This window comes from Rhipicephalus microplus, unplaced genomic scaffold, assembly GCF_043290135.1.
Source record: "Rhipicephalus microplus isolate Deutch F79 unplaced genomic scaffold, USDA_Rmic scaffold_59, whole genome shotgun sequence".
NCBI lineage: Eukaryota > Metazoa > Arthropoda > Arachnida > Ixodida > Ixodidae > Rhipicephalus > Rhipicephalus microplus.
Window position 1 is genome coordinate 1,184,142 of NW_027464632.1, and position 9,884 is coordinate 1,194,025.

Consider the following 9,884-nt stretch of genomic DNA (forward strand, 5'->3'; position numbering starts at 1 on the left):
CGTCCCCGGGTGGGCTCAAACCTCCAACCTCTCGGTTAACAGCCGATCGCGCTAGCCAATTGCGCCACGGAGACAGTCCTGCTATACTCTCACCACCATCAGAACATATCTTCAAAGCTATCAGTCCAAAGAAAAAAATCGCCGCACCACTCCGGCGGGGCTCGAACCTCCAACCTTTCGTCTAACAGCCGATCGCGCTAGCCGATTGCGCCACGGAGACAGTGAGGCTCCACTTTTACCACCATCAGAACATATCTTCAAAGCTATCAGCGCAAAGAAAAAAAAGCGACACACCGTCCCCGGGTGGGCTAGAAACTCAAACCTTTCGGTTAACAGCCGATCGCGCTAGCCAATTGCGCCACGGAGACAGTCCTGCTCCACTCTCACCACCATCAGAACATATCTTCAAAGCTATCTGCTCAAAGAAAAAAAAAGCGCCGAGCCACTACCGGGTGGGCTCGAAACTCCAAGCTTTCGGTTAACAGCCGATCGCGCTAGCCAATTGCGCCACGGAGACAGTCCTGCTCTACTCTCACCACCATCAGAACATATCTTCAAAGCTATCAGCCCAAAGAAAAAAAGCGCCGCACCACCACCGGGTGGGCTCGAACCTCAAACCTTTTGGTTAACAGTCGATCGCGCTAGCCAATGGCGCCACGGAGACAGTCCTGCTTCACTCTCACCACCATCAGAACATATCTTCAAAGCTATCAGCGCAAAAAAAAAGCGACACACCGTCCACGGGTGGGCTCGAAACTCCAACTTTTCGGTTAACAGCCGATCGCGCTAGCCAATTGCGCCACGGAGACAGTCCTGCTCTACTCTCACCACCATCAGAACATATCTTCAAAGCTATCAGCTCAAAGAAAAAAAAGCGCCGCACCAATACCGGGTGGGCTCGAAACTCCAAGATTTCGGTTAACAGCCGATCGCGCTAGCCAATTGCGCCACGGAGACAGTCCTGCTCCACTCTCACCACCATCAGAACATATCTTCAAAGCTATCGGCGCAAAGAAAAAAAAGCGACACACCGTCCCCGGGTGGGCTAGAAACTCAAACCTTTCGGTTAACAGCCGATCGCGCTAGCCAATTGCGCCACGGAGACAGTCCTGCTCCACTCTCACCACCATCAGAACATATCTTCAAAGCTATCTGCTCAAAGAAAAAAAAGCGCCGAGCCACTACCGGGTGGGCTCGAAACTCCAAGCTTTCGGTTAACAGCCGATCGCGCTAGCCAATTACGCCACGGAGACAGTCCTGCTCTACTCTCACCACCATCAGAACATATCTTCAAAGCTATCAGCCCAAAGAAAAAAAGCGCCGCACCACCACCGGGTGGGCTCGAACCTCAAACCTTTTGGTTAACAGTCGATCGCGCTAGCCAATGGCGCCACGGAGACAGTCCTGCTTCACTCTCACCACCATCAGAACATATCTTTAAAGCTATCAGCCCATAGAAAAATAAGCCCACACCACCACCGGGTGGGCTCGAACCTCCAACCTTTCGGATAACAGCCGACCGCGCTAGCCAATTTCGCCACGGAGAGAGTCGTGCTCCATTCTCACCACCATTCGAACATATTTTCAAAGCTATCAGCGCAAAGAAAAAAGCAACACACCAATCCCGTTAGGGCTTGAACCTCCAACCTTTCGCTTAACAGCTGATCGCGCTAGCAAATTGCGCCACGGAGACAGTCCTGCTATACTCTCAATACCATCAGAACATATCTTCAAAGCTATCAGCCCAAAGAAAAAAAAGTGCCGCACCACCAACGGGTGGGCTCGAACCTCCAACTTTTTGGTTAACTGCAAATCGCGCTAGCCAACTGCGCCACGGAGACAGTCGTGCTCCACTCTCCCCACCGTCCGAACATTTCTTCACAGCTATCAGCCCAAAGAAAAAGAAGCGCCGCACCACCACCGGGTGGGCTCGAACCTGCAACCTTTCGGTCAACAGCAGATCGCGCTAGCCAATTGCGCCACGGAGACAGTCGTGCTCCACTCTCACCACCATCAGAACATATCTTCAAAGCTGTCAGGGAAAAGAAAAAAAAGCGACACACCGTCCCCGGGTGGGCTCAATCCTCCAACCTCTCGGTTAACAGCCGATCGCGCTAGCCAATTGCGCCACGGAGACAGTCCTGCTATACTCTCACCACCATCAGAACATATCTTCAAAGTTATCAGTCCCAAGAAAAAAATCGCCGCACCACTCCGGGGGCCTCGAACCTCCAACCTCTCGGTTAACAGCCGATCGCGCTAGCCAATCGCGCCACGGAGACAGTCCTGCTATACTCTCACCACAATCTAAACATATCTTCAAAGCTATCAGTCCAAAGAAAAAAAGCGCCGCACCACTCCGGGTGGGCTCGAACCTCCAAACTTTCGTCCAACAGCCGATCGCGCTAGCCAATTGCGCCACGGAGACAGTCGTGCTCCACTTTCACCACCATCAGAACATATCTTCAAAGCTATCACCGGAAAGAAAAAAAAGCGACACACCGTCCCCGGGTGGGCTCGAAACTCCAAGCTTTCGGTTAACAGCCGATCACGCTAGCCAATTGCGCCACGGAGACAGTCATGCTCCACTCTCACCATCATCAGAACATATCTTCAAAGCTATCAGCCCAAAGAAAAAAAAAGCGCCGCACTACCACCGGGTGGGCTCTAACCTCCAACCTTTCGGTTAAGAGCCGATCTCGCTCGCCAATTGCGCCATGGAGACAGTCGTGCTCCACTCTCACCAACATCAGAACATATCTTCAAAGCAATCAGCCCAAAGAAAAAAAAGCGCCGCACCACCTCCGGCCGGGCTCGAACCTCCATCCTTTCTGCTAACAGCCGATCGCGATAGCCAATTGCGTCACGGAGACAGTCGTGCTCCACTCTCACCACCATTAGAACATATCTTCAAAGCAATCAGCGCAAAGAAAAAAAAGCGATACACCGTCCCCGGGTGGGCTCGAAACTCCAACTTTTCGGTTAACAGCCGATCGCGCTAGCCAATTGCGCCACGGAGACAGTCCTGCTCTACTCTCACCACCATCAGAACATATCTTCAAAGCTATCAGCTCAAAGAAAAAAAAAGTGCCACACCAATACCGGGTGAGCTCGTAACTCCAAGCTTTCGGTTAACAGCCGATCGCGCTAGCCAATTGCGCCACGGAGACAGTCCTGCTCCACTCTCACCACCATCAGAACATATCTTCAAAGCTATCAGCGCAAAGAAAAAAAAGCGACACACCGTCCCCGGGTGGGCTCGAAACTCAAACCTTTCGGTTAACAGCCGATCGCGCTAGCCAATTGCGCCACGGAGACAGTCCTGCTCCACTCTCACCACCATCAGAACATATCTTCAAAGCCATCTGCTCAAAGAAAAAAAAGCGCCGAGCTACTACCGGGTGGGCTCGAAACTCCAAGCTTTCGGTTAACAGCCGATCGCGCTAGCCAATTGCGTCACGGAGACAGTCCTGCTCTACTCTCACCACCATCAGAACATATCTTCAAAGCTATCAGCCCAAAGAAAAAAAGCGCCGCACCACCACCGGGTGGGCTCGAAACTCCAACCTTTCGGTTAACAGCCGATCGCGCTAGCCAATTGCGCCACGGAGACAGTCCTGCTCCACTCTCACCACCATCAGAACATATCTTCAAAGCTATCAGCTCAAACTAAAAAAAGCGCCGCGCCACTACCGGGTGGGCTCGAAACTCCAAGCTTTCGGTTAACAGCCGATCGCGCTAGCCAATTGCGCCACGGAGACAGTCCTGCTCCACTCTTACCACCATCAGAACATATCTTCAAAGCTATCAGCCCAAAGAAAAAAAGCGCCGCACCACCACCGGGTGGGCTCGGACCTCCAACCTTTCGGTTAACAGTCGATCGCGCTAGCCAACTGCGCCACGGAGACAGTCCTGCTTCACTCTCACCACCATCAGTACATATCTTCAAAGCTATCAGCCCATAGAAAAAAGCCCGCACCACCACCGGGTGTGCTCGAACCTTTAATCTTTCGGTTAATGGCCGAACGCGCTAGCCAATTGCGCCACGGAGACTGTCCTGCTCCACTCTAGCCAACATCAGAACATATCTTTAAAGCTATCAGCCCAAAGAAAAAAAAGCAACACACCACTCCCGGGAGGGCTCGAACCTCCAACCTTTCGGTTAACAGCCGATAGCGCTAGCCAATTGCGCCACGGAGACTGTCCTGCTCCACTCTAGCCAACATCAGAACATATCTTTAAAGCTATCAGCCCAAAGAAAAAAAAGCAACACACCACTCCCGGGAGGGCTCGAACCTCCAACCTTTCGGTTAACAGCCGATAGCGCTAGCCAATTGCGCCACGGAGACAGTCGTGCTCCACTCTCACCACCATCAGAACATATCTTCAAAGCTATCAGCTCAAAGAAAAAAAAAGCGCCGCACCAATACCGGGTGGGCTCGAAACTCCAAGCTTTCGGTTAACAGCCGATCGCGCTAGCCAATTGCGCCACGGAGACAGTCCTGCTCCACTCTCACCACCATCAGAACATATCTTCAAAGCTATCAGCGCAAAGAAAAAAAAAGCGACACACCGTCCCCGGGTGGGCTAGAAACTCAACCCTTTCGGTTAACAGCCGATCGCGCTAGCCAATTGCGCCACGGAGACAGTCCTTCTCCACTCTCACCACCATCAGAACATATCTTCAAAGCTATCTGCTCAAATAAAAAAAAAGCGCCGAGCCACTACCGGGTGGGCTCGAAACTCCAAGCTTTCGGTTAACAGCCGATCGCGCTAGCCAATTGCGCCACGGAGACAGTCCTGCTCTACTCTCACCACCATCAGAACATATCTTCAAAGCTATCAGCCCAAAGAAAAAAAGCGCCGCACCACCACCGGGTGGGCTCGAACCTCAAACCTTTTGGTTAACAGTCGATCGCGCTAGCCAATGGCGCCACGGAGACAGTCCTGCTTCACTCTCACCACCATCAGAACATATCTTCAAAGCTATCAGCCCAAAGAAAAAAAAGTGCCGCACCACCACCGGGTGGGCTCGAACCTCCAAATTTTTGGTTAACTGCAAATCGCGCTAGCCAACTGTGCCACGGAGACAGTCGTGCTCCACTCTCACCACCGTCCGAACATTTCTTCACAGCTATCAGCCCAAAGGAAAAGAAGCGCCGCACCACCACCGGGTGGGCTCGAACCTGCAACCTTTCGGTCAACAGCAGATCGCGCTAGCCAATTGCGCCACGGAGACAGTCGTGCTCCACTCTCACCACCATCAGAACATATCTTCAAAGCTGTCAGGGAAAAGAAAAAAAAGCGACACACCGTCCCCGGGTTGGCTCAAACCTCCAACCTCTCGGTTAACAGCCGATCGCGCTAGCCAATTGCGCCACGGAGACAGTCCTGATGTACTCTCACCACCATCAGAACATATCTTCAAAGCTATCAGTCCAAAAAAAAAAAGCGCCGCACCACTCCGGGTGGGCTCGAACCTCCAACCTTTCGTCTAACAGCCGATCGCGCTAGCCAATTGCGCCACGGAGACAGTCGTGCTCCACTTTCACCACCATCAGAACATATCTTCAAAGCTATCACCGGAAAGAAAAAAAAGCGACACACCGTCCCCGGGAGGGCTCGAAACTCCAAGCTTTCGGTTAACAGCCGATCACGCTAGCCAATTGCGCCACGGAGACAGTCATGCTCCACTCTCACCACCATCAGAACATATCTTCAAAGCTATCAGCCCAAAGAAAAAAAAAGCGCCGCGCTACCACCGGGTGGGCTCTAACCTCCAACCTTTCGGTTAACAGCCGATCTCGCTCGCCAATTGCGCCATGGAGACAGTCGTGCTCCACTCTCACCAACATCAGAACATATCTTCATAGCTATCAGCCCAAAGAAAAAAAAGCGCCGCACCACCATCGGCCGGGCTCGAACCTCCATCCTTTCTGTTAACAGCCGATCGCGATAGCCAATTGCGTCACGGAGACAGTCGTGCTCCACTCTCACCACCATTAGAACATATCTTCAAAGCAATCAGCGCAAAGAAAAAAAAGCGACACACCGTCCCCGGGTGGGCTCGAAACTCCAACTTTTCGGTTAACAGCCGATCGCGCTAGCCAATTGCGCCACGGAGACAGTCCTGCTCTACTCTCACCACCATCAGAACATATCTTCAAAGCTATCTGCTCAAAGAAAAAAAAGCGCCGAGCCACTACCGGGTGGGCTCGAAACTCCAAGCTTTCGGTTAACACCCGATCGCGCTAGCCAATTGCGCCACGGAGACAGTCCTGCTCTACTCTCACCACCATCAGAACATATCTTCAAAGCTATCAGCCCAAAGAAAAATAAGTCCACACCACCACCGGGTGGGCTCGAACCTCCAACCTTTCGGATAACAGCCGATCGCGCTAGCCAATTGCGCCACGGAGAGAGTCGTGCTCCATTCTCACCACCATTCCAACATATTTTCAAAGCTATCAGCGCAAAGAAAAAAGCAACACACCACTCCAGGGAGGGCTCAAACCTCCAATTCTTCTGTTAACAGCCGAACGGGCTAGCCAATTGCGCCACGGAGACAGTCGTGCTCAGATCTCACCACCGTGAGAACATGTCTCCAAAGTTATCAGCGCAAAAAAAGCAACACACCACTCCCGGGAGGGCTCGAACCTCCAACCTTTCGCTTAACAGCTGATCGCGCTAGCAAATTGCGCCACGGAGACAGTCCTGCTATGCTCTCAATACCATCAGAACATATCTTCAAAGCTATCAGCCCAAAGAAAAAAAAGGCCGCACCACCACCGGGTGGGCTCGAACCTCCAACTTTTTGGATAACTGCAAATTGCGCTAGCCAACTGCGCCACGGAGACAGTCGTGCTCCACTCTCACCACCGTCCGAACATTTCTTCACAGCTATCAGACCAAAGAAAAAGAAGCGCCGCACCACCACCGGGTGGGCTCGAACCTGCAACCTTTCGGTCAACAGCAGATCGCGCTAGCCAATTGCGCCACGGAGACAGTCGTGCTCCACTCTCACCACCATCAGAACATATCTTCAAAGCTGTCAAAAAAAGAAAAAAAAAGCGACACACCGTCCCCGGGTGGGCTCAAACCTCCAACCTCTCAGTTAACAGCCGATCGCGCTAGCCAATTGCGCCACGGAGACAGTCCTGCTATACTCTCACCACCATCAGAACATATCTTCAAAGCTATCAGTCCAAAGAAAAAAATCGCCGCACCACTCCGGCGGGGCTCGAACCTCCAACCTTTCGTCTAACAGCCGATCGCGCTAGCCAATTGCGCCACGGAGACAGTGAGGCTCCACTTTTACCACCATCAGAACATATCTTCAAAGCTATCAGCGCAAAGAAAAAAAAGCGACACACCGTCCCCGGGTGGGCTAGAAACTCAAACCTTTCGGTTAACAGCCGATCGCGCTAGCCAATTGCGCCACGGAGACAGTCCTGCTCCACTCTCACCACCATCAGAACGTATCTTCAAAGCTATCTGCTCAAAGAAAAAAAAAGCGCCGAGCCACTACCGGGTGGGCTCGAAACTCCAAGCTTTCGGTTAACAGCCGATCGCGCTAGCTAATTGCGCCACGAAGACAGTCCTGCTCTACTCTCACCACCATCAGAACATATCTTCAAAGCTATCAGCCCAAAGAAAAAAAGCGCCGCACCACCACCGGGTGGGCTCGAACCTCAAACCTTTTGGTTAACAGTCGATCGCGCTAGCCAATGGCGCCACGGAGACAGTCCTGCTTCACTCTCACCACCATCAGAACATATCTTCAAAGCTATCAGCGCAAAAAAAAAGCGACACACCGTCCCCGGGTGGGCTCGAAACTCCAACTTTTCGGTTAACAGCCGATCGCGCTAGCCAATTGCGCCACGGAGACAGTCCTGCTCTACTCTCACCACCATCAGAACATATCTTCAAAGCTATCAGCTCAAAGAAAAAAAAGCGCCGCACCAATACCGGGTGGGCTCGAAACTCCAAGATTTCGGTTAACAGCCGATCGCGCTAGCCAATTGCGCCACGGAGACAGTCCTGCTCCACTCTCACCACCATCAGAACATATCTTCAAAGCTATCAGCGCAAAGAAAAAAAAAGCGACACACCGTTCCCGGGTGGGCTAGAAACTCAAACCTTTCGGTTAACAGCCGATCGCGCTAGCCAATTGCGCCACGGAGACAGTCCTGCTCCACTCTCACCACCATCAGAACATATCTTCAAAGCTATCTGCTCAAAGAAAAAAAAGCGCCGAGCCACTACCGGGTGGGCTCGAAACTCCAAGCTTTCGGTTAACAGCCGATCGCGCTAGCCAATTGCGCCACGGAGACAGTCCTGCTCTACTCTCACCACCATCAGAACATATCTTCAAAGCTATCAGCCCAAAGAAAAAAAGCGCCGCACCACCGCCGGGTGGGCTCGAACCTCAAACCTTTGGTTAACAGTCGATCGCGCTAGCCAATGGCGCCACGGAGACAGTCCTGCTTCACTCTCACCACCATCAGAACATATCTTTAAAGCTATCAGCCCATAGAAAAATAAGCCCACACCACCACCGGGTGGGCTCGAACCTCCAACCTTTCGGATAACAGCCAACCGCGCTAGCCAATTGCGCCACGGAGAGAGTCGTGCTCCATTCTCACCACCATTCGAACATATTTTCAAAGCTATCAGCGCAAAGAAAAAAGCAACACACCAATCCCGTTAGGGCTTGAACCTCCAACCTTTCGCTTAACAGCTGATCGCGCTAGCAAATTGCGCCACGGAGACAGTCCTGCTATACTCTCAATACCATCAGAACATATCTTCAAAGCTATCAGCCCAAAGAAAAAAAAGTGCCGCACCACCAACGGGTGGGCTCGAACCTCCAACTCTTTGGTTAACTGCAAATCGCGCTAGCCAACTGCGCCACGGAGACAGTCGTGCTCCACTCTCCCCACCGTCCGAACATTTCTTCACAGCTATCAGCCCAAAGAAAAAGAAGCGCCGCACCACCACCGGGTGGGCTCGAACCTGCAACCTTTCGGTCAACAGCAGATCGCGCTAGCCAATTGCGCCACGGAGACAGTCGTGCTCCACTCTCACCACCATCAGAACATATCTTCAAAGCTGTCAGGGAAAAGAAAAAAAAGCGACACACCGTCCCCGGGTGGGCTCAATCCTCCAACCTCTCGGTTAACAGCCGATCGCGCTAGCCAATTGCGCCACGGAGACAGTCCTGCTATACTCTCACCACCATCAGAACATATCTTCAAAGTTATCAGTCCCAAGAAAAAAATCGCCGCACCACTCCGGGGGGCTCGAACCTCCAACCTCTCGGTTAACAGCCGATCGCGCTAGCCAATCGCGCCACGGAGACAGTCCTGCTATACTCTCACCACCATCTAAACATATCTTCAAAGCTATCAGTCCAAAGAAAAAAAGCGCCGCACCACTCCGGGTGGGCTCGAACCTCCAAACATTCGTCCAACAGCCGATCGCGCTAGCCAATTGCGCCACGGAGACAGTCGTGCTCCACTTTCACCACCATCAGAACATATCTTCAAAGCTATCACCGGAAAGAAAAAAAAGCGACACACCGTCCCCGGGTGGGCTCGAAACTCCAAGCTTTCGGTTAACAGCCGATCACGCTAGCCAATTGCGCCACGGAGACAGTCATGCTCCACTCTCACCATCATCAGAACATATCTTCAAAGCTATCAGCCCAAAGAAAAAAAAAGCGCCGCACTACCACCGGGTGGGCTCTAACCTCCAACCTTTCGGTTAAGAGCCGATCTCACTCGCCAATTGCGCCATGGAGACAGTCGTGCTCCACTCTCACCAACATCAGAACATATCTTCAAAGCTATCAGCCCAAAGAAAAAAAAGCGCCGCACCACCCC

The 9,884-nt window shown here is 52.3% G+C and overlaps 1 non-coding gene across 1 annotated transcript; it reads right to left on the reverse strand.

The window, feature by feature from the left end:
- TRNAN-GUU (transfer RNA asparagine (anticodon GUU)) lies at positions 1-74 on the reverse strand. The gene has a single exon. It is a non-coding gene; the product is annotated as a tRNA-Asn (tRNA).
- Positions 75-9,884: the final 9,810 nt, after the last annotated feature.